At 42.3% G+C, this 22,355-nt stretch overlaps 1 protein-coding gene across 3 annotated transcripts in view; it reads right to left on the minus strand.

Moving 5' to 3' along the window:
* The window catches only part of LOC104688916 (cytochrome c oxidase assembly factor 1 homolog), a 53,886-nt gene that overhangs the window by 19,336 nt on the left and 12,195 nt on the right, over positions 1-22,355 (minus strand). For all 3 annotated transcript variants that reach the window (XM_039548889.1, XM_039548888.1, XM_039548890.1), the window contains one exon: positions 5,478-5,678. The gene's annotated coding sequence lies outside the window, so the exon portion shown is untranslated. The remainder of the gene's footprint in view (positions 1-5,477; positions 5,679-22,355) is intronic.

The following is a 22,355-nucleotide window of genomic DNA, read 5'->3' on the forward strand; positions in this document are numbered from 1 at the left end:
CTTAAAATCTGAAGCACCAGCTTCCCTGCACCCTCCTCTTTTTGGCTTTTTTTAGGAACGGGCTTTTGTTTTTTTTTTCCCTGAATCTTCTTTCAATTATTCCTTGCTCTCTCATTTGGATGCAAATCTATATTGTAGAAGCTTGAATCTACATAAAAGTTAATTAACTTCAGGAACTGTTTTTCCTCTCCTCTCCTTTCTGTATTTTTTTTTTTACTAAAGTCACTATAATTTTCTATTATTTTTAAAATGTTCAGCTTAACGGGTTATGTTTACTTAGTCAATAAGCTGATGATGCCCATGACAGGACCAGAAGTGTTTGGTTAGCAGCAGGGAGGAAAAAAAATCAATAACTCCAAGCATTTGGCAGCTTTGTGGGCAGGAAATAATTTGTATTCTCTGGTTTAAATCAATGACCTTCTTTTCTTTGCTGTTCCAACAGGAAATTATAAACTCTGTGAACACTAGTTGCATAGTGCCTTCTGCAATACACTTGTATATGCCTGGGAAAAACAGAATGTTAACCCCAGCAGTGCTCCTCTGAGGTCCCCATTAAAGAAACCCAGGCACTTTAGCACAGAGCTTTTCAGCAGGCACTTGTATTTATTAGAAGCAGAAATAGTCTAGAAAAAGATGTGAAAAGAGCTCCTCCTCCACTTTCAACAGCACCACCGCATTTGATAACAGGATTGTCTACTGCAAAGTATGAAAAAATGCCCTCTTTGTAACTTGGCAAGATGTTGTATTTTCAGACAGAAGCTTGCTACTTCTACATTAAAGCTGCATTTGCACTTCTGTGTCTTGCTTGTCAGGGTTACCTTAATGTGCCAGGCATGATTTGAAAGTGCTGCATTTTTGCTTGAACTCAGCATTACAAAGTTTATGTTTTTGAAAGTTTCAGCCTCCTCAGCACTGTCCTTTTGCAATATTCACTTAAGGAAGAAAAAGAAATAGCTACCTTGTCCTGCCATGCTCATGGGAAGCTTTACCAGGAAGGATGTGAACCAAGAGAAGGATCCAGTGTTAAACCTGGCACTGAACTTGCCTTTTAACTTCTTCAGCTGCCCTGCACTGCATTAAGTCTAGTTCAGATACTTTTTAAGATGTAGGAGAGCTGGCATTCAAGAAGACAAGCTAGGCACAGGAGATGGAGGAGGTATGTGACCCTTTTTACCATGTTTCTTCCAGTGTGAACACAGTACAGCATCAAAGTCTGGGATTCTTGTCTAGGGCCAGAGCTAAGTGTTGCAGCACCAGCAACTGGCACTATAAAACTCCGGGACCTAAGCACCCCTTGATGTGCTTAGCTTCATCCTGTGCAGGAGAATGATATGGTAAATCAGTCTGGAAAATATGATTATAGTCCCAGAAAGTACCAAGGTCTCAGTTGTCTGCACTGAAATTAAACATCATAACATTCAGGCATCCAGGTTTTTTGCTTTGCTTTTGTACGTGACAAGTCCTTTCACAGTAGCTCTCAGCATTCCTCCTATGCTCCCAAAGCCACTGGCACAAAGCTGTAGTCATCAGGTGACACTTGATGTATATTTATGAGTTACATCCCAGTTCCCTCTCTGAGACAATAAGGATGGGAATGTTTCTTGGAGTGATTGAAGTGGAAGTAATATGTAATTCTTGCTCTCTTGCTTTGTTTCGATTAATTTTCCAGATGTAAAGTTGCCTATTCTGACTCTACATTCCACTCCTTCCCACTGCAAACTTTATGTGCTTATTGGGGTCTCTTCCAGAACTCCTGGCTGCTGGAGCACCCTTTGCATTTCTGAAATTTGCTGCTCCTGATTGAAGGGAACCAACTAAGAAAATAAGCTGCCTCCCTTTCTCACGGACAAGAGACCAAAACAGCATCTCAGTATCACAGAAGGGCTGAGGTCAGAAGAGGTGTCTGGAGGTCACTTTCTCCAGTATCCCCACTCAAACATGGTTGCCTACAGGTGGTTGTCTAGGATGATGTCCAGACAACTTTTGAGTATCTCCAAGGATGGAGACTCCACAACCTCTCTGGGCAACCTGTGCCAGCTCTTTGTCAACCTCACAGTGAAAAAAATGTTTCCTGATGTTCAGACTGCATCTCCTGTGTTTCAGCTTGTACCCATCACCTCTGGTCCCATCCCTGGGCACTGCTGGACAGAGCCCGGCTCTGTCTTCTTCACACTCTCCCTTCACATATTTACATACACTGATGAGATCCTGCTTGCACTTCTCTACTCTGAATAGTTCCAGTAAGCAGAGGGATAAAGCAAAGGATGAATTGGGTAGGTATTGCTCAATTCACTTTCTTCTACTGAGATGGTCAAAAGCGAATGTTCCTTTCTTTCCCTGTTGTTTTCCTGCTTTCCCTTCTTCTTCACACATACATCTTCTAAATGTCATGCTGTAACCTTTTTCCATTGAGTACCATGTATCCAGAATCTTTTTACATCACAACAAGAAATGTTTAATCTGGAACGGCATGCAAATAGAATAGCTCATGTGAGAAATATGAACTGGTTTGGTTAGTTTTAGGCTTTGGACTGATTTATGACAGATTTATGCTTCCATGTGAATAAAACATAATCAGAAACTGTGGAGTGATACTGCTGTATACACAAAGAGGAGAGCTGCTCCTGTTACTCATGGGAATGTATAGGCCATAATCTAATTTTTAGAGGTTGTGAAAGGTGTGCTAAGTGACTAATTCATTTCACTAATATCTGACAAGCCACTTTCACAATGAGAAAAATTACCTTCCTAGATAATTCGGTTTTTAACAACTTATAGTTGTTATTCTCCTAAGGGTGCATATTTTCCACTATGCAAAAAACTGGCATGGCATAAAAATGCTGATAGACTAAAAACCTGCATTTAGCTTCAAAACAGAAGTTTGTGGGTTGTTGGCTTTTTAATATGTACAAGCCATGGTCCTTGAGATTTTTGCTCAGAAGATAACCACGTGTTTCATGTGGCTTCTGTTTACAAAAAGGAAAATATATTTTCTGAGGAAAATAAACTAGATTACACTGCAGGAAAAGGAGGTTTGATACTGCAGTGTTCAGGAGTGCTCAGATGGAAATTCAGCTCCAGAACCCTGTACTGAATTTAGGACATGGATTTTCCAGTTGTCTCTGTTCTTGCATTGCACTTAAACATACTGCTGTATACATACTGAATTGAATGTGATTCGCTGTAGAAGTAAAAAGCAAGATTTTCTCTCTTTTTAGTTTAAAACCAGATAATGACTTTGCTGACTTTGGTAGAACAATTCTTGATTTATACCACAATAAGCAGGTGCAAAGTCAGATTAGAGGAATGTATCTCAAAGTGACAGTGTTCAGATGCATATTTAATCTTTGTTAAATGAAGCATTTGCAATAAAATGCACTATTCACTGCTCTTACTGTTCTCTTGGTAAAGGCATTGTGAAACTGTGGTAGTTTATTTTAATCTTTATAAATTTAGTAATGAGGACCCACAGCATCCAAAATGTTACTCTCCTCTTGTGATGCCTCCAGTGTAAATCCAGTCCCAGTTCCAAAATGGCAGAATTGGCTGACAGAGCTAAAATTTACCAGTTTGGTTCCTCTGCTTGAGGCCGGCACAGATGACGAGCAATACTTCTTTGCTGTCCTGGATATTTGGATCCATTAGACACACCCTCAAGTGTCTTATTTGTTCTTTTGCATTTGTATTGGCCATTCCTTTCTAACAGGCCATTCTCCTCCACCCAAGACAAGCAGCTAGGGAAGTAAATGGTTGAAAGGGCTTGGAAGCTCCTATAAGCATGGGATTTTCCCCTGGGCACGTTTTGTCTGGGGTGTTTTATGATGCAGAGTTCTTACTGGAAGAAAGAACTGGCCCTACAATGTCTGGATACTTTGCTGAGAGATGAATACTAGTTAGCATACATAATATCCAGTACTGGTGGGGAACGTAAGAAGAAATCAGCCAGTTATTTTGAGCTTATGCAACAAGCTGAACTCCTCTGACTGTGTTTTTTTCCAAAATCTGCTTGTTAACTATGATGCAGTATGTGCCATTTGTGCTTTAGGTGACTAAGAGTCTAAGCCACTTTATTGGTGAAAGCAACAACTTTCTCATTAAACGTTAATGGCAATGTTTTGATTAGTCCCAGGGTTCTGGTAGGGAGTTAAGTCCTTCCTTCAATAACCAGCAGTTACAGATGCAGCAAGTGTTAATAACCTCATAGGAAGCAAACTAAGCAGGCATACATTCCATCACCCAGAAAAGGGATCTCATGTAGCTTTTTGAGGGATCATTCACACTTTAAACTAAAAAAGTGTTTAATTTTTAATGCGGAGATTTGGGCTGTTTGCAGCACCCAAAGCTGCAGTCCCATCATGTTGTTTCCCATTTCTCTCAGACCTGATGTTTAATGTGCTCCCCGCTATACCATTTAAAAGCTTAAAATGTCATCTGGTTGAGGAGTGCAGAGGTGAAGAAATTAAAACAGGAGCACTTCTAGCAACTGTGCTCAAATACCAAAAAAAATAAACATAAAAAATCATGAAAGATTTTAATAGCTTCATATCTGACATGAGCTTTTCAAGCCACAAATGAATGTCTATAGGGAAACAAGAGTATGCATGTGGGTTATATGGGAATAGAAAAGGGCTTCATATGCGAGTGTGACATGAGACTTTTATCAAATGTTGGCCTAAAGGCTAACTGGAGCCTGGATTTCATCTCTATGTCAAATGAGAGCAGCCAGCTGCTCTGCTCCTCCTACCACATCACTGTTGCCATCAAGCCTCAGCTGGGGGAAACGTTCTGTTAAATGGAGCCCAGCAAATGACAAGGAAAACCCAAATTGAGGCTTTTGAATGGTTTATATTAGAGATACAGTAACCTTAAGAGATACTTTGGGGATACTGTATTCCAGAAGAAGGGACTGGTTTGGGGTTGGTTTTTTTTGAAAGTTACTTTTGAAAGGTCTCTTTAAGTATACAGTAACCTTTCTGGAGACTGTGTCTTTAGGAATAGAGAGTTGTTACTTTGATGGGTAAGAAGTGAGATCCTTGGATTTTTTACACCAGTAAAAAAAAAAGTAGACTGCCACTTATTTTCTTAAGTAAACAGTCAGCTTAGATGTCTGCTGCACTTTGCATTTTAGGAAGCAAATTAAAGCTGCACAAAGAAATCTTGAACATTTGTCATGGCCAAGTAGCATGTCTGTGTTTTGCAGTGAGCAGGGCTTTTTCTACTGCAGTTTTCCAGCCTCAGCACTGCTATAACTTAGGAAGCTCTTGAAATGTAGCCCAACTTCAGCACAGCACTAGGGTGCACTAACAAGACATAACTTACTGTAGTTTTAGCACAACAGGGAGAGATCTGGCAATATTAGTGTCCTCTACACAGCATTGCACTCTAGTGATTTTTCCCCTGGCTTCATTTCAAACAGTTGTATGATAGCTGATAACTGTATTTTAAACTCAGTCATGCTTGATGCAGCCTTGACTTACCTTATATGGATGGAAGGTCAGTATCTATGGCTTGATTTTCAGGCAGCTGAGGAAGCAGGGAGTGTTACTCGTCCTGTAAAGCACTCAGCATTAACATCAGGCTTTTTGGTGCCACTCCTCTAAAACTGTGGTTCAAGATTGCTATCACTCAGCCTCAAACTGGATAAAAGGCCCTCCTGACAGCTCTTATCCAGACTCCACCTAAAACAAAAGAGAAAATGTATGAGTGGGTATGTATCAGAGACAGGGGAAGAATATTCAAACATTCCTAAGGCTCCAACATGGTCACTCAACCTCCCATTCAAAGACATCTAGCACTGCCAGTCCTACCACCTTAGTTTTCCTTATAACCAATTTATAGTAAAGAGAGAAGTTGGGACATGTTGACATGAAAGCAGTGCCATCAAAAACCTTAAGGATCTCCTGCAGCCTTCTCCAGCCTTATTCATAGAAACCTTATGAAAATAACCACACACTCTTTTGCATTAAACTATGCCTGCTGGCTGCCTGAACAGTGCTAACAGTATTTGTAAAACGGAGGTAACAGACCATGTATGTCAGCCCCATAACTAAATAGAATTTTTGTAACAGACATTCCACCTATACAGTTCTTCCTCTGTAATGATGAAAAAATCCACAGTAGTCCATGAGCTGGGACTTCTTGTTTGGCAGTTTATCCAACTTTTATGAACTAACCTACCTGAAAATGGCACTTCTAATGGCACATTGAGTGTATCAGTCTCTGCACATGCATTATTTTGCTCTATAATTACCAGGAAGAACAAAGTAGAGGAACCAGTGATTTTTAAGATGAAACACTCCAGTCTGCAACCAAGACCTTTAAATTTGTAAGCTGTGTGAGAAATGGAATAAGATCACCTGACATACTCCAGGTCTGGCCCTTTTGGAGTCTCCAAGGCTGTCAGAGAGCATAGTTCCCTGCAGCCTTTCCCCTGAAGAGAAGATCCAGATGTTCTCCAGTATTCAGCCATGTGCTGCCACAAAATTCTAATATTTTCATTATCTCAAAGACCCTGTGTGTCTTTGTCAAGTCAGTTAAAACAGAGAGGGAGGTTCCCAAATTTTATATATACAGACGTAGACACGTGCAGAACACACGGGTTGAGAACAGTCATTTATGTAGGAAACCAGGCTGAAATATGAACAAGTCAATCAATAAAAAGTTGGGCAATTCTCAAGACAGCTGTTAAAAAGCTTGATAAACATCGGCAGAAGTCCATGAATGGGACTGAGCACTTGCTACAGAACTGTGTACCATGGCATCCCAACAGCAGCCTCTTGAGTACTGCCAGCCTGCAGGAGTTAATCTTACAGTATCACCAAGAACAGCCTCAACAGAAAGGAGTTTCATTCAGTGGTCACTCAGCCTTAATTAAAAGGACACTTTTCAATTAAACTTCAATGACATCTTCTGAAAAGAAGTTTTACACCTACTATATTTCTTTTGGACAAAACAGTCTGCTCAGCTGTATTCCCAGCTGTACACTTCGCTTCTCCCAGCTTGCTGGCATCCACAGCTATTTAGAAAGAAACTTAGTTATGTCAACTGCTAGGATTTTCTACAGTACATATTACATCACCTTTCCTGAGAAACTTGTCTGAGCAAGTTTTCTTACTTTCTTGTTTCATAATGTCCTTCACATTCCTCTTTCAATATTTGTTGTCCTCTCTGTGGAAGCTCAGTTGCTGGCATTTTAAGGAAAGGTTACATAGCAAAAGGCTCACTAATAGAGTTTTTTTCTCCCTACCCCATACTCCTGGAGAGAAACTCTCTGTATGTGGCACCTTAAGAGAAAGATTTAGAGAAATGTTTTCCTTGAGAAAAACCTACAGTATTCACTGCAAGTTTCAGAACAAGAAAATAAATTTGGAGCATAAATTACCTTGGCCATTTTAATTCTAAAGGTGAAGAAATATGGAGGAGAAAGAACAAGAAACAAAACAAAATAAGGACACCAAATTATGCTGTGGTGCCAAGTAAAAAGCCAGATCCCTAAATTTTATCCTAATCCCTGATAAAATATCACCCAAATATCACCCAAAGGGTGACTGTGCCTCTGACCAATTTGCTCTTGTGCCTCTGCTTACTTCTTGTTGAGTCTTGGTCCTTATGAAACAGCCTTGGAAATCAACAGTCATAGATCTTTCAAAATGCCTTCTACATACATATGTACCAATCGAAGTGTGGTCTGGAGACAGCTGAAGATGTTAGGAACCTGCTCAATTCAGGTCCAAAGCCTTCAAAGTAGGCAAGGTAAGAACAAAGAAGGTCAAGTCTGGGGACAAGATTTGGAATAAGCTGGGAATGAAGCATAGGAAAAAAGAAAAGATAGACATTTCCAGCCTGAGGTGTATAAACGTGGGTGGCTTAATGCACATGCTCACTAGTGGGAATACATGCACACACACGTGTGAGCTGGCTGCTTGCTGTTTATCGGTGCAGGCTCTTGCACAGTCCTTCCTTGCAGCACGGGGTGTGTGCAGCAGACACATACAGCCTGTTGTAGTGCTTCAGCTCAAAAACATGGCAAGGATGCTTATTTTGGCTACTGCTAAGTGGCTGAACATGAAGTTGAGTGGTATCTTTTATTCAAATGCAGCTCTTTCTTCTAAAAACAGTGGCTCCCACATGATCTTCTTGAATAATTTGAGTTTTTCTATATAAACAATGGAGAAGGAAATCTAATTTCCAGTCTAGGAAAGGAAACACAGCTAAGTGAACACTGTTAGCAAGGGCACGCATATTATCTCTGCCTGTTTGATAACCCACTGAGTTGAACAAAATCTTTTCATTAGCTGCAGTAGTCTTTATTACACTCCATTTGAATGATCTGTTTAGGATTAAACATTTCTTGAAAGACACACTGCTTTTAATACCAAAGTATTTTCCATTCCATTTGCTTCATTTTAGCAAAATGCTGAATGATCTGAATGATCTGTATCATGTTTAACATGAAGTATAACTGAAGCACCCTGTATCCTGCAGAAGTGCTTTCTGGACTTGCGTTTTTTAAGAGATCTCTGAAAAATCAACATTAAAAAAAAAGCAAGCTATTTTGAGCAAGCAGGCATAAATTTAGTACAAATAGGCCCTCATCTTTACTGGAAAACCTTTAAAGAGGTCATAAAAACAAACAAACAAACAAAACAATTCAAAACCACTGTGCTTCAACAGCAAAATCATCTAAAAATTAGCTTAATCCTTTTAGGATCAGGAGTCTGGACAGATCACTAAAGCAATGGATAATAAAATAGCCAAGCACTGGTAGCCACTTAATGTATCAGCATGCTGATGGTACATAAACCATGCTAAAAGAACAGGAAAATTATTAAAGCAGAAGACAATACTTCATTTACTGTTCTGGAATTACTGCTTAGGAAGTCACTGATACACATTTATAATGAATACTAGAAGTGAGCGCAGGCAGAAACTTGCCTGTTACCCAAATGAGTATGACTAGTGCTGAATGAGTCTCTTACTAATCTTTCTTAGAGCCTGAACTTCACTTCCAGAAAGGCAAGATTATTTGGGAGGTTCCATTTTTCCACTTAAATGCGGAATCAGACACAGTGAGCTCTTCCAAGAGCTCTTTGGGTTTTGGTTTCTTCTGAGCCAAAACAGTATCAAAGAGTAACAAAGCCCAAAGCACCTGCTTCAAACTTGATTAGCCAACCTCACAGTTGAATGTTGGATTGGGAATTTTATTCTCTTTTCTGGAAGAAAGAAAAGAAGATGGCAAAAAAAAAATAAGGAAAACTAGTCCAAAGCAGTATTCTGTTCTTGTTCCAGCTGATCTGTTTAGGATTTTGTCACTGCCTTTGCTAGACCAGGAAAGATTTTTGTGTGCAAAAAACTGCACCCCTCTCATGGTACGGTGGGACCCTCTGCCCCTTTTTACAGAAATCACTCATGAGACTGCAAGTGCTTTCCCACTTTTCCTGTCTCAGGAGTCTCAGGTGAAGAGGCAGCTGCATCATGCCAACCTATTGGGAAACATTAGACATGAGGTGTGTCTTCCAAAAGGTCTGAATCAGGATTGCAATGCCCAAGTCAGATGCCTAAAGTAGGGAGGCAATCTCAATCAAGACTACCCTTTCCCCTTCCTGAAATGCTGAAGTTGCTGATTTTCCCAACTGCCTTTTCAGTTGCTAAGGATTTCTGTTAGAAAGGGGCGATACAGCAACTTAACTTTTAAAGCACTGAAAAATGCTTCAATGAGAGATTCAGCTAATGCTACTGAGGAGCATTTCTGTCACATACAGAAGCCCTGTGTAGGATGGACTGCTGTCACAGGTAAATCCAGCTGGGTTAGTAACAGACTGGAAGCTGTGGCTTCCACAGAGAAAAGGCAGACTCATGACAAATGAAGGGACGTGACATAGGAAGGGAACTTATTACTACAATTTGCCCTCTCCCATTCCATTTTTACCCCTTCCTCCCTTCATGTTTTATTTCTTGTCCTCCCACTCTTTTGCAAAAATCCAAAATGGTCATGTTATAGCTACAGACCATATCAAAGATTTGTCTCCTCTCTCTGAGTTAACCATTCCCAGCGAGCTTTCTGTGGTGATGAGTCAGTAGCACAAAAAAATGACAGATTAGAGGCGATACTTATTTTCCTCTGCTTTTTTTTTAAGCATGGCTGTCTCCTCCATCTGAAAGAATGGAGAAAGGGGTAATCAAATGCACTGTAGCTGGGAGCTCTAAGAATAATGTCTCCAAACTCTGCAGCTTCCAGTAAAAAGCCTTGTAGTTTTTGTATCCTTTTTGCCGTATGTTTACTCAGCAACACTGTTTTAGAAGTTGCAACATTCATCTTTAAACATTAATTACCAAGGCATGATTGCTCCAAAAACCCACTGCCTGAGGCCAGGGCCTAGGAAGTGGAAAATGTAATTTTAGAAAGCGATGAGAACAAATGCTGAGCCTTTTAATTGCAGGTTGGTACAAATGACTAACAGTAAAGCAAAGCTCATTTTGAATGAATTTGTTGTTCTGCATGTCAAATTCAAAACTTAGCAGTGAGTAGCCTGGGGTTTGTTCTTTCCCCCTACTCTCTTTGCAAAAATCAGAGAAACTGATGAATTTTGAAGTACTTTTCTAAAAATTCAGTTAAAATTATTTACAAGAGAGGAAGGAAGGAAGGAAGGAAGGAAGGAAGGAAGGAAGGAAGGAAGGAAGGAAGGAAGGAAGGAAGGAAGGAAGGAAGGAAGGAAGGAAGGAGGGAGGAGGGAGGGAGGGAGGGAGGGAGGGAGGGAGGGAGGAAGGAGGAAGGAAGGAAGGAAGGAAGGAAGGCAGGAAGGAAGGAAGGAAGGAAGGAAGGAAGGAAGGAAGGAAGGAAGGAAGGAAGAAAGGAGAGGAAGGAAGAAGAAGGAAGAAGGAAGGAAAGGAAGGAAGAAGGAAGGAAGGAAGAAGGAAGGAAGGAAGGAAGGAAGGAGGAGGAGGGAGGAGGAGGGAGGGAGGGAGGGAGGGAGGGAGGAAGGGAGGGAGGGAGGGAGGGAGGGAGGAAGAAGGAAGGAAGGAAGGGAGGGGAAGGAAGGGAAGGGAAGGGGGAAGGAAAGGGTGAAGGAGGAGGAAGGAAGGAAGGAAGGAGAGGAGGGAAAGGAAGGTGAAGGAAGGAAGGAAGGAGGAAGGAAAGGCAGGAAGGAAGGAAGGAAGGGAAGAGGAGCAAGGAAGGAGGGAAGAGGAGGGGGAGGAAGGAAGGGGGAAGGAAGGAAGGAAGGAGGAAGGAAGGAAGGAAGGAAGTGAGGAAGGAATAGGAAGGAAGGAGGAAAAAGAAAAAGAAAAGAAGAAAAGAGAAAGAAAAGAAAAGAAAAGAAAAGAAAAGAAAAGAAAAGAAAAGAAAAGAAAAAAGAAAAGAAAAGAAAAGAAAAGAAAAGAAAAGAAAAGAAAAAAGAAAAGAAAAGAGACTAAATGATGCATGCAAGGCCAGGCAACAGTTCTAACAGTCATTGGACAATTACTGTGCTCTTTTGGAGCTTCATTTCAGGGTGAAGCGTACAGTGATTCTCAGCATCTATCTCCATCTCCCTCTGTTCTGCTGAAATTTACCTGGAATCACCAACAGTATAACAGTGGATCGGGCCTGCTTCATCACGTGTGGCAACACAAGATTAAATGCTGCTGTGACTCAACATTGCCACATCCGATGTCCCAGCCTGATGCCAACAGAACCACTGCAATAGCAATGGCATCTTCATCTCCACCCTTCTGGCCTTGCTGCTGGCAGAATGGGGACAGCCCTGTGTGAGCACCTTTGCAGGGCATCAGGGGCACTTCTTCTCACACAAAGGTAGAGAACTTGTTCATTCCAGCCCCACATTGCCACACCTGGGAAAACACATCTGATGGGAGATGTGACTCAGGGCCTTACGGGTCTGAGGCTGGTTCCCTGCATGACCATAGGACAGACCATACAAGTAGGATCTGTGATGGCCCTAAAGTTGCATTTATGCACCAAAGTCTGGAGGCCAAACAGACTAAAAATTGTGATACTCATCTTTTCTATTGCTCATGTTCACTGGAAAACTCCAGTTCTGCTTCTGGGAGTTCTTGGAAGCACTTCTGGCCTCATAGCACTGAACAGCTTGTGCCTGCCTCCTTGGGATTGAGAGATGTCATGCCACTTCACTACCACAAGGGCCTTAACCAAGGGCCTTGCCACCAAGGTACACCAAAAATCTGCCTAACCCCTCATGTTTAATCCAGAGGAGCAGAGAGAAAGTGTTCGTGATGATGGCCTGTGTGGCCCACCTCCTCTCCCACTTGCTCGTAACAGTTCTGTACTGAAAGCTTTCCCCCTGTGACCTGGGAGATATGGTTTCAACACACTCTGAGTACATTCTCTTGCACCCTTCTGTCAAATGGGGAATAAAAGACATCCTTTACCTCATGGCTATTCTCACTGGGCCTGTACTGCAGACCCTTTCTCACAGGCCAGTTTTTGCAGGATGGCTCATGACCACACTGTTAAGAGTTTGGTTCCTACAGAGTGGGCTGGCTGCAGCCACGCTGCACAGTGCTCAGCTCACATCTCTTTTCATGACCCTGTAGCTAACAGTCAGTATTTCCTGCTCATGGGCTTGGTGGGCTTTTCCAGTTCAAATTATGAAGAGTACTAACAGTTGTATGCTGCAGGCCATCACAGCAGTGCTGTGTCAAAAAACTATAATGCCAGGAAAAAAAATGTTGTGCTCTAGAAATGGGTGAGGGCACAAATTATGCTATTGCCTAACCTTGAATAATGATGAAGCACTGCCCTTGCTGAAGGAAACACATTTGGTATCTTCCACATTTGGTATCTTCCATCCTATCTGTTTGAAGCAAACCTTGGAGTGCTCTACACAGCTGACAACACTCACATTTCCCATTGGGGATACCAATGGATTTGTTCCAGAAGAGTGCTCTGACAATGATGCGTGTCTGGCATACTGACCATGGGTAGTATGAATGACCAGGAAACCCATTGCTGGAGAAGAACAGCAGTGTGCCAAGTTCAGCCACAGCATTTCTAAGCAATAGCTGCTCTACTTTGATGGAGTCCATGAAGTTCAGGAGAGGTCTCTCATTCTACTCAGCCAGAGCACCAAGCAGAACATCAAAACCACTTGAAACACAGTGCTGTACAGCAGCCCTCAATTGGTGTGGAAATTGGTGAGTAAGTAACGATGACACCCATTTTCCACTGCTCTCTCCCACTTTCAGATAATCCAGGCGAGTCCTACATTTGTAGGGTGATGTCCAGAAGCGTGCAGGAGAACACCAGGGTTGCATTATCTCCCATCCTCCCCTCCTTTCCCAGAAATCCAGAAGCCAGTTTCAGCTCTTTTATCACAGGTATGACCAGGAGACTGAGATGAGTCTCCTGTGGCTCTGCCCTTTTGAATGCCACTGCTGCTCTATGGAAACCCAGCTGCCACTATGTTTTCCTGACCACCTCTAAAATGATTGTCAAGGACAGAAAATATTAATTAAATTTTAATTAATAAATTGAATACTGTGGGGTTAATTATAGCTATTTAGAGGGAGTGTATGGGATTTGGAGGGCCTACCTTCTGGTGTTTTTGCACAAAGTGTTGCCTCTTCCTCTAAGCTCTAATTAGCTAGCTTTTTTCTTTTTAATAGCCAGCTTTCAAATGACTGCTCAGTAGCTCCCATTTTGTTCCTCATCAGCAGTCCTCCAGCACAGCTGCTACAGAAGGAAAGCAGCCCTGCAGTTTGCCTTGAAGGGAGCAGGTGATAAAGAATCTATCAGAAGTGGTGCAAACCAACAACATGAATTTAAAAAAAAAAAAAAGGAAAAAAATTTAAAAAAAAAAAAAGGAAGAAAAAAACAACCGAGAGGCCCAGCCCCTAAACTATGTCAAGCAAGGAAACTATATAAGAAACAAAGGACATGGGAAGAAATAAGAAGGAACTGCAACATCTGAAGCTGCTGCAAGGTCAAAAATGTTCTCTCTGTATGGAGCCCTCTTGTCCAGCTGCATATTCTGCCTTCCTGCACATGCACAATGCCAAAAGCCATCAACAGCAGATAAGCACCTGGGAAAAAGCAATCTGTTCCAGCACAAAGTCAACTGTGAAAGTTGAAATAATTTCTCCTCTGGTCCTTATTTTCAACCTACATATTTCCTCCCTAGTGGTAAAACCTTTTTAAAATTTAAATGAACCTAATTACCTGTACTTCTAGCTACTCAGTTTATACCTATAAAGAAAAAGGGTCCTTTCAGGACACTGTTAAAGTAAAGGCACACAGTAACACACTGTGCCCAGATATGAGGAGTTTACTCCAGACAGCTTTTCAATCTCATGCCACTAGATGAAAACTAATAGTGCCTAAGAACCAGCACAGAAGAGAGCTTTGGAAGTTTGGGAATATTTTGGACATTGTTTTGTTGGGTTTTTTTGCAAAAGTGACCAACATGATCCGTAGGCAGCCCACTGCTTTTCCTCAAGTATCTGCTCCTGCCTGCTAAGTGTTCACAACTGAACGGCTGCCATGGAGGGAGCAGAGGGCAGTGGCTGGAAGATGAGGGCTGGCACAGGCACCACAACCGGTAGCTGGCCTGGTGCCTGCCTTCTTCCTACCACAGCAGTTGGCTCCAAGTGGTAGGCATAGGAGACTGGTTTGGGCTTCTGCTGAGGTGAGACGCAGTGAAGAAAAGAGGGAAGAAAACATGTTGCGTTTTTTTTCCTTTTATAACCAAGAGCCATAATGCTAGTAAGAAAAAGTGGGAATAGACTGGCCAACATGGAGAGCAGGATATCTCCAAAATTTCACATGGAACCCTGTGGTTTCTGAGGTTGGAAAACCATTGCCTAAATTAAGAAAGCTATCTTCCATCTCAAGAAAGGAAACATAATAGCCAGAATCACTCTTGCAGAAAAGCCTAACTCATCTGACTCCTCAAGCATGCTCGAAAATTTTGTCTACTCTCCTTTGCAGCAAAACAGTTTCACTGCCCAGGGATGCTGAGCTGAGAGCCCTCCAGCACCAAGGCGTCTCCTCACCTCATGCTTTGCCTGAAAGTGTTGGATCACAGTGCAAAACCCCTGCTCCAGGTCTACCTTTCACATTCACAAAGATTTCACCAAAACAGAGAAAATAAAGTACCGTCTCTTCTTCTAGTATTTGGAGTTGTGATACCTGAGAAATGCTTGCCAGCATGTGTAATAACACGTCTGTTGCAAGACATTGTTTTAAAAAAAAGCAACCCTGCACGGTGTCTTCAGACAGGCTTTTCTCCACTTCAACAGCAAAACTAATTCTGTAATGAGGAGCTAAAGATCCTGCAGCTTCAAGCTTCTGCTCCCGCCGGGACTTAGCTGCTTATTCAAAGTCCCAAGATCCCAGTCACACCGATGACTGGTCATCCCCCAAGCCTGTTACCCGTGGCTCAGAGGCCTGGAGCCAGGCAATGAGAGCACCGGCTTAGTTACAAGCTTAAAAGGCTGAGAGCCTTTAAGGAGGCTGAGAACCCGGATTAGCGAGGGTGTTTCCAAGCGGGGCGGCGGTGCCCGCCTGACTGGGCCGGACAAGCAAGAGCTGACGGCAGACTCAGGCTGCCGGTGCCACCTTCCGGACACACGCGTTATTCACCTTCCCCTTCGGAGGGAAGAACGCTAAGGAAGGTGGCTTCATTTCACTCCCTAGTCCTGCTTTTTTGGGGTTCCTCCCCGCCTCCCTTTTAATCCATCATCATGTAGCACATAACTGAAGGGGGAGCAGCCCCAGCAGGGTGGCGGCAGCAGAATCCAAGACGGCTGCACAGTGCATCCCGCCTCCTGTGGAAAAGTAGGTACCACAAGCTCACAAAGTGTTCCCTGCCTTTAGCATTTCGTCTTCTTCAAGCATTTCCGTGAAACAGCCAAGCCTGGCAGAAGTAGCCACAAGACTCGTTTAAGAAACATCTGTGCATTTTAGGGATGAAAAGCAGGGGTGTGCAAGGGCACCCCGGTTAATGCCGAAGTGCCTTCTCAGGGGCTCACAGAGTATTTATTTGAGCAAGGACCAGCCAGTGGAGAGGGGTCTGACTCGCCTTGGTGGCCGATTAGCTTTAGTGGCCACGTAAGAGTGCAGATAAAATGAAATCTTGCCATTTATGCCAACAGCAGTTGTGTTCTCACAGAGAATTGTGCTCTTATAACATCCAAAACACAAACTGTTGCATGTGGCTATACCACAGGCATTTCTGAGAGCAAGGCTAAGGTTAGAGAGGCCACCTCATTCTGAAAAAATCCAAAATTATATCTCTCATGTACAGCAGCTGCAGTTCTTTCTATTTCTTACTGCTGCAGAGTGGGACTTGACCACTGTCTTCCAAGTGGCAAATGGGATACATACACCCAACACAGACCTCAAAACTGGCTTGCAGAGTAAACTTGGGAGCAACTTTTAGTGCACAGAAGATGTCTCCAAGGAATGGTTTAAAGAGCACAATTAGGAGTGGCAGGCCGGAAAAAAGCTGTGAGGTTGGAAAAAAAAGTCTGAACTGGTAGAAAGCAAAGAGGAGCTAAAAGGAAGAGCTATGGGGACAGTCAGGAAGCAGGCAGCAATGAAAACCTGCAGGCTGCAGAGTGCAGTGCTGCAGGGCTCTACACTGAAGACTTGTTCTTTTTCCCCAAACTAAGGTGGAACTTAAGAAATATGGACTTTGAAGCTGTCAAATGCTTGCAGCAGCTGCAAGCATGCAGCATGTAAAACAAAGGGCCTCAATTTAATGGCAGCTTTTTTAGGGATTACCATAACATGAGACAGTGGCAATAGAGGCAATGGGCCTTATGAAATGTTCACGTAATAAACTGTGGTCTGCAATGGGAACTTGGATGATCTAAGTATTATACAAATGCTGCTGTACTTCTATACTGCAAATGACACTTGTTTCCATTTCAGAGGACAGGGCTCAGCAGTGATGTGGAGTCAGGCTGAAGGACCCATAAAGCAAACGTGCAGCAACAGTAAGGCAATATATTTATTTCAGGATGTAATATTTTTTAATAGCATTTATTCTTAAATATGCACATAGCTATATGATAAATACCAGCTGTGTGGCAATTAAAGCCACACTGCAGCTTTGATATTGCCATGTTGCTGTTATGCAACCTAGTTTCAGATGCTGACCCATCCCGAGTTGCCAGTTTTTACAGGTGGACTCTACCTGAGTTTAGCTGCTGCACAGCAGCCCCAAATATATGTACTGTTACTGCTTGTTTGTGCAATGGCTTCATTCAATTTCTTTTAATGTAGACTTATTAAATGTAACAATAAGCTTTCTTCCACAACAGTAAAATCAGAGTAACTGATGATAACAGCAGTTTACTCATGTGAAGGCATCTAATTCCTACTGCTCTTAAGTCTTAGTTCCCATAGCCCTCCAGGACATGGAAGGATATGGACAAATCCCACCTGAATTAAGTTTCAGCATGTTCTGGGAGTCTGAGCCTGGCAGAAAGGGATTTATAGATGCACTTCTCTCTAGGACTGCTATATACTGTTGTATGACTTATAACAAAAGGGGTCACTGAAGTACTTCTACTCTCACTGAGCACCATCTCTATTTACAGATTTTATAATTTCTTGTCTGTATTGACTTTAAAAGCATCTTTAGCATGCAAGCAGCTATTTAATGCATTTTGACCCCAAAGCAGGGAATTTGTACTAGTATTCCCACTAGAATGTTCGTCCTTTCGTGTCCATGCATTAGGGCTCTGTTTAAAATCTGTCCGTGTCCCTAATCTCCCTGGGGAGCTTTCCCTGAATATTCAATGCTAGTCCACAGTCTGTAACAAAAGAGGGAGGGAAAAAAAAAAAATAGAGACAGAGAACAGTGTTTATGCATAAAGTTCAAGAGCCTTTTCACATAAAAAACATATGCACACACAAAAGCACCTCAACTACAGAGCCTGGCATTTCCACAGCAAAGACCTGACAGTGTGTGCAGTTTTTCAAGTTAACTAATTTACAATAAGGGCATCAGACATCTGAGCTCCAGATGCACTCATTCGGGCAGCCAAGGCCATAAATAAAATAGGAAAGAATACTCTTACCCTACCATAAGGTTTATAGAGATGTGTTGAAAGCTTAGCAGATGGGTTTTGCTGTCTCAGCTTTTACCTGCGTAACAAAGTAACTCATAAAGCTGCTTACTGGCTTCTTCAATTCAAGACCTTTGCATTTGCTCTCATATGCTCCCATGAAGATACGGCTAATTTAAACAACCAGCAAAATCCTACTCCTCAGGGAAGCTGATGGCAAAACTCCCACTGGCTCCAGCAGGCTCTGGGTGTTGCTCAACATAAATGCAATTGGATGAACTTGGTCAATAGCATAACCAACACTCAACTGAATTTGTATTCTTCAATCTACAGATTTGCCACCCTAATGCCACCCCTGGTTCTGCTCTCGTCCCATGGTTCTATGGAAGAACAAAACCAGTGACACAGCTACTGTCACAAAAACTGGGGTTGCTACAGCCTCAGCCCAGGCTGACAACCAGCTCTCTCCCATGGAGAGGGGAGAAACCCTCTCTTGAATTAGGACAAGATATCAAAACGTTTTGTCATATCACTTTGTTTTGCTCAATCTACATGCTATTCTAACAGAGCAGAAAACTGGAATCACAAATCTGAAACACTGCATATCAGATAGCAAACATTTCTGAGTTTCAAAAAAGTTTGCCAGTTGAGAAATGAGTGTTTTCCCCCACATAGAGACATCATCATCATCATCATCACTCAGTCTAGCTTTCATAAACATCTGAGCACTCTTTTTGAAGCCAGTGTGCTGTTTGGGCAGACAGCATGGAAATTTTACAGTCCTTTCATCCCTGATACCTGCACTTAATGCTCACTGTTAATAATGGGATAGACACAGAGATGAACATACATGTGTATACAGACATGCTAAGAGAAGAAAACATTTCTGACATGTTCTTATAAGGGTATTAAATTGGTGAAGGCAGATTTCTGAGCTCAGCACATGCTAGAAGTGCATCCTCAAAACTGTATATTTGGCTGACTTTAGGAAAAATTATGCACTGTGAGCAAGTGTGAACATCTGAGGATGGGACAATGACAGGGAGAGGAATACCCAGTCCGGGACCAAAGCCTGCATCAGGAGGAAGCAACAGGGGCAACTCCAGGGATGGGAGGTAGAACAGGCAGTACAGGGAACAGGCACCAAGGAAGTTGCTGGACTAATGCATGGCTTATCCACGGTTGGATACATCCTTCCAGAACTCTCCTTACAGCACTTTACTCAAGCAGCTCTTGCAAACTGGGCTCTGCTTGTCTCTCCGTGCCTTGGCTCAGTCCCTCCCCACAGTCCTCATCCCCACCTGCTCTCAGGACCACTCACACACAGTGCACCCTGATTCCAGTCACAGAACTGCTTTATAATACAGCTCAGGGAAAGATGGAGGAAGAAGAGAACAAACATAACTGATGACTGATGACTCAGACTAACTAGAGAATGTGCTTAAAGCAAGTTTGTTTCACCAATGGCAGTGCTTTGCAGTTTGCTTTACCCCCTCCAGACTAGGTCATCCCAATTCCTTTTCTCCATTTAATGGTGACATAAATAAGTGGCCAGGAAGAAGCTGTCTCACCTATCATAAAAACACAGTACGCAGTAATCATAGGAGGATACTGTTCAAGACAAAGCCATGAGCTCTGCATTTAAGAATCCGCTGGTCTGTAATTCTGAAGAACACATTTATTAGCAAAATCCTGTTTTTATAAGCTGCAAATCAAGACACAGCTTCCTTTAGCACCAGATTTATGAATCATGAGTCCTGTAGTGCATGAGACTTTGCTTTAGAAATAAAATTGCTTGCTCAACTGCAGAACACTTCAGTTCAGTCTTCTTTTTCTATAACTACTGCTTAGTCTCAAACCAGAACAAAACAGCTCTGTAATTACACATGCACTTAAAGTCCTCTTAGTATCTACCAGATTCAGTATAAAGGCATAACGATGAGTTTCTAAGTCTGACATCTGCTCGATTAGCAGCATTTTCAATATCTGGCTACTTTGCAACACTTAGCAGCTAAGCTGAGCAGGTCTAGCACACAGTTAGACATGTGGATTTTTTGGGGTTTGGGAGGGGGGAGGGGTGGGCGGTGCTAGAGGTTTCCCAGATATCCCTTATTTCAAAGCAGGAAAAAAACAACAATGGCCAGCTCTGTACCAAACCACAGGTCAACAGATTTCAATGGTCAAGGTTAAAATTGGCCTCCAGCTAGCTGCACAGACTTATCCCACAGGTATTAAACAGGAAACTTTTAAACCTTAAAAATAGTTACAGTTATGTGACTTATCCTTTTAAAAATATTTTTATCATGTACATGAAGACTAGAAGCTTTCCTCCTTTGAAATGTTTGTGTTTGACACTTTCTCTAAAGCACAGCAAGTCTGTGTTTTTCTCTGTTGCACAGGCTGTGGGTTTTGTTTTGCTATTCTTTTTTCTTTCACAAATCAAGCTGTCAGCAGCACGGGAAGTAATTCCGTAACTGGGACACGTAAGAGCTCTGTTCTGAGACTGCATCGCTGCCCCCAGTAAAGTCACCCTTGGAAACAAGAGCACTTGAGAATATCTTAGCACACAATGAAATGTTTTTTGCTATGGTTTATTTAGCTGAAAACGAAAAACATAATTCAAGGGGAAAACACCAGCACTTAGAGAGACTAAAAGTATGTGGGCTCTGCTGAGCTTCCTGCTACTGCAGGACACAACCTCTAAAGAACACTGTGTTTGAATGTTCACTTCTGTGGGGACAATGCTTTTGGGCCGGGAGATAAACCTAGTTTTCTTGGACTGATATGAAAACTAAACAATAATATATGCTCCTCTCCTACTACACAAACACTCCCAAAACTAAGGGAGTCCAGCCCAATACCAAAGGGTCATGCTGTGCACAGCTGATTGCCACACGAATTGCTTTAGCCTGCTATTAACTTCTTCCTCTGCTCCTTACTCACTGCCTTGTATTATGGCTCCTAGGTGTTCTCTCCACATGTCCAGACTTCATCCCCAGCAGATCCATCCCATTTGTCCCCAGATTCCACATCTAGCCACCACATCCCCTCGATCTCCTGCGGGGCCCTGGAGCCTATCTCCACCATCAGATGCACCGTGCTTAACCAGCCCAGCCATGTAATTAGTAGCGCAGCTGCACAGCCGCCAACCTGCCAGCGCACATGTGGCAGACCACTTCTTGGCAACTATTAATCACATATTGCATAAGAAACAGCCCCTTAATGCAGGCGAGTCTTTCCACTCCCGAATCATGTAAAAGACATAAAAGCTTTTGGCCATGCAGAAAAGTGAACAAAATGAGTGGTAATTAACTCTCATGACTACAAAGGCTAACAACTTCGGCACTTACAAAGGGGATCAGAGGCAGCTGAGCTGAGAAAGAACTGTAGCAGAACAAGTATTTGCCTGGGAGCAAACACTGCCTGAGTGCTTATTTTAGAATGAATAGTCATGTTAGTTAACTAGAGCTAACTACTGAACAAATAGCTCACGTTACAGCATACCGAGGTACACTAAATGCATCCTTTGATGTACTAACTGACAACCTACTGCAGAGTTCTTTTTTTCAGAAATTAAAAAAACCCCCACAATTTATCCTTCGGAGCTGATTCTGGGTTTTCGCACAGTCTTTTCACAGATTAATGGAAACGAACCTAAAATGGACTTAATCATTGCAGCATGAGATATTTACATTCAGCAAGAGCATGTGGTTTGCAAAGAAAAAAAAAAGAGGAACCAAACTAAGTTTTTCTGTAAATCAACACATGTGACTATTCCTGACTATCTCAGGATGGGCAAGTTTTGGTGCACTACATGTCCTTGGTGTTTCTGACCTTTTAGCACAACTGCAGCCTCTAAGCACCAGGATTTGGTCTGCTGTTCAGCAGCATACTATGCAGCCTGACACACCCTTCATGCCACTTACTTAAAATACCAGTGTGGACAACGAATATGACTCCCATAGTTTTCAAGAAGTAGGGGAAGAGAGCTGGGATTTGGGGAGTAATTTCCAAGGCAGCCAATATTCATCCTGAAATAAGTAAAATGTGTTCTGATCATTACCATGAAAGTAAACACATCTCATCTGGAAACACGTAAATTCAGGAGTAAAAGTTTCTTTTTTATATGAACTACTTCACACTGGTGATAAACTTAAGGGATTTGACAGGGATTAAAGATTCACTTGTCAGCTGCTATGTCCTTTAATTAGCTTCCTAACATCCATACTGACTGAAGCAGCATGTTCTCAATTTAGCAAATCAGGCGTCTCTGTCCAGGTTTCACTGTAGCTCTGAAGTCCTGAAAAAGAGTATTAAACACA

The sequence above is a fragment of the Corvus cornix genome, chromosome 2, assembly GCF_000738735.6.
Source record: "Corvus cornix cornix isolate S_Up_H32 chromosome 2, ASM73873v5, whole genome shotgun sequence".
Classification (NCBI taxonomy): Eukaryota; Metazoa; Chordata; class Aves; order Passeriformes; family Corvidae; genus Corvus; species Corvus cornix.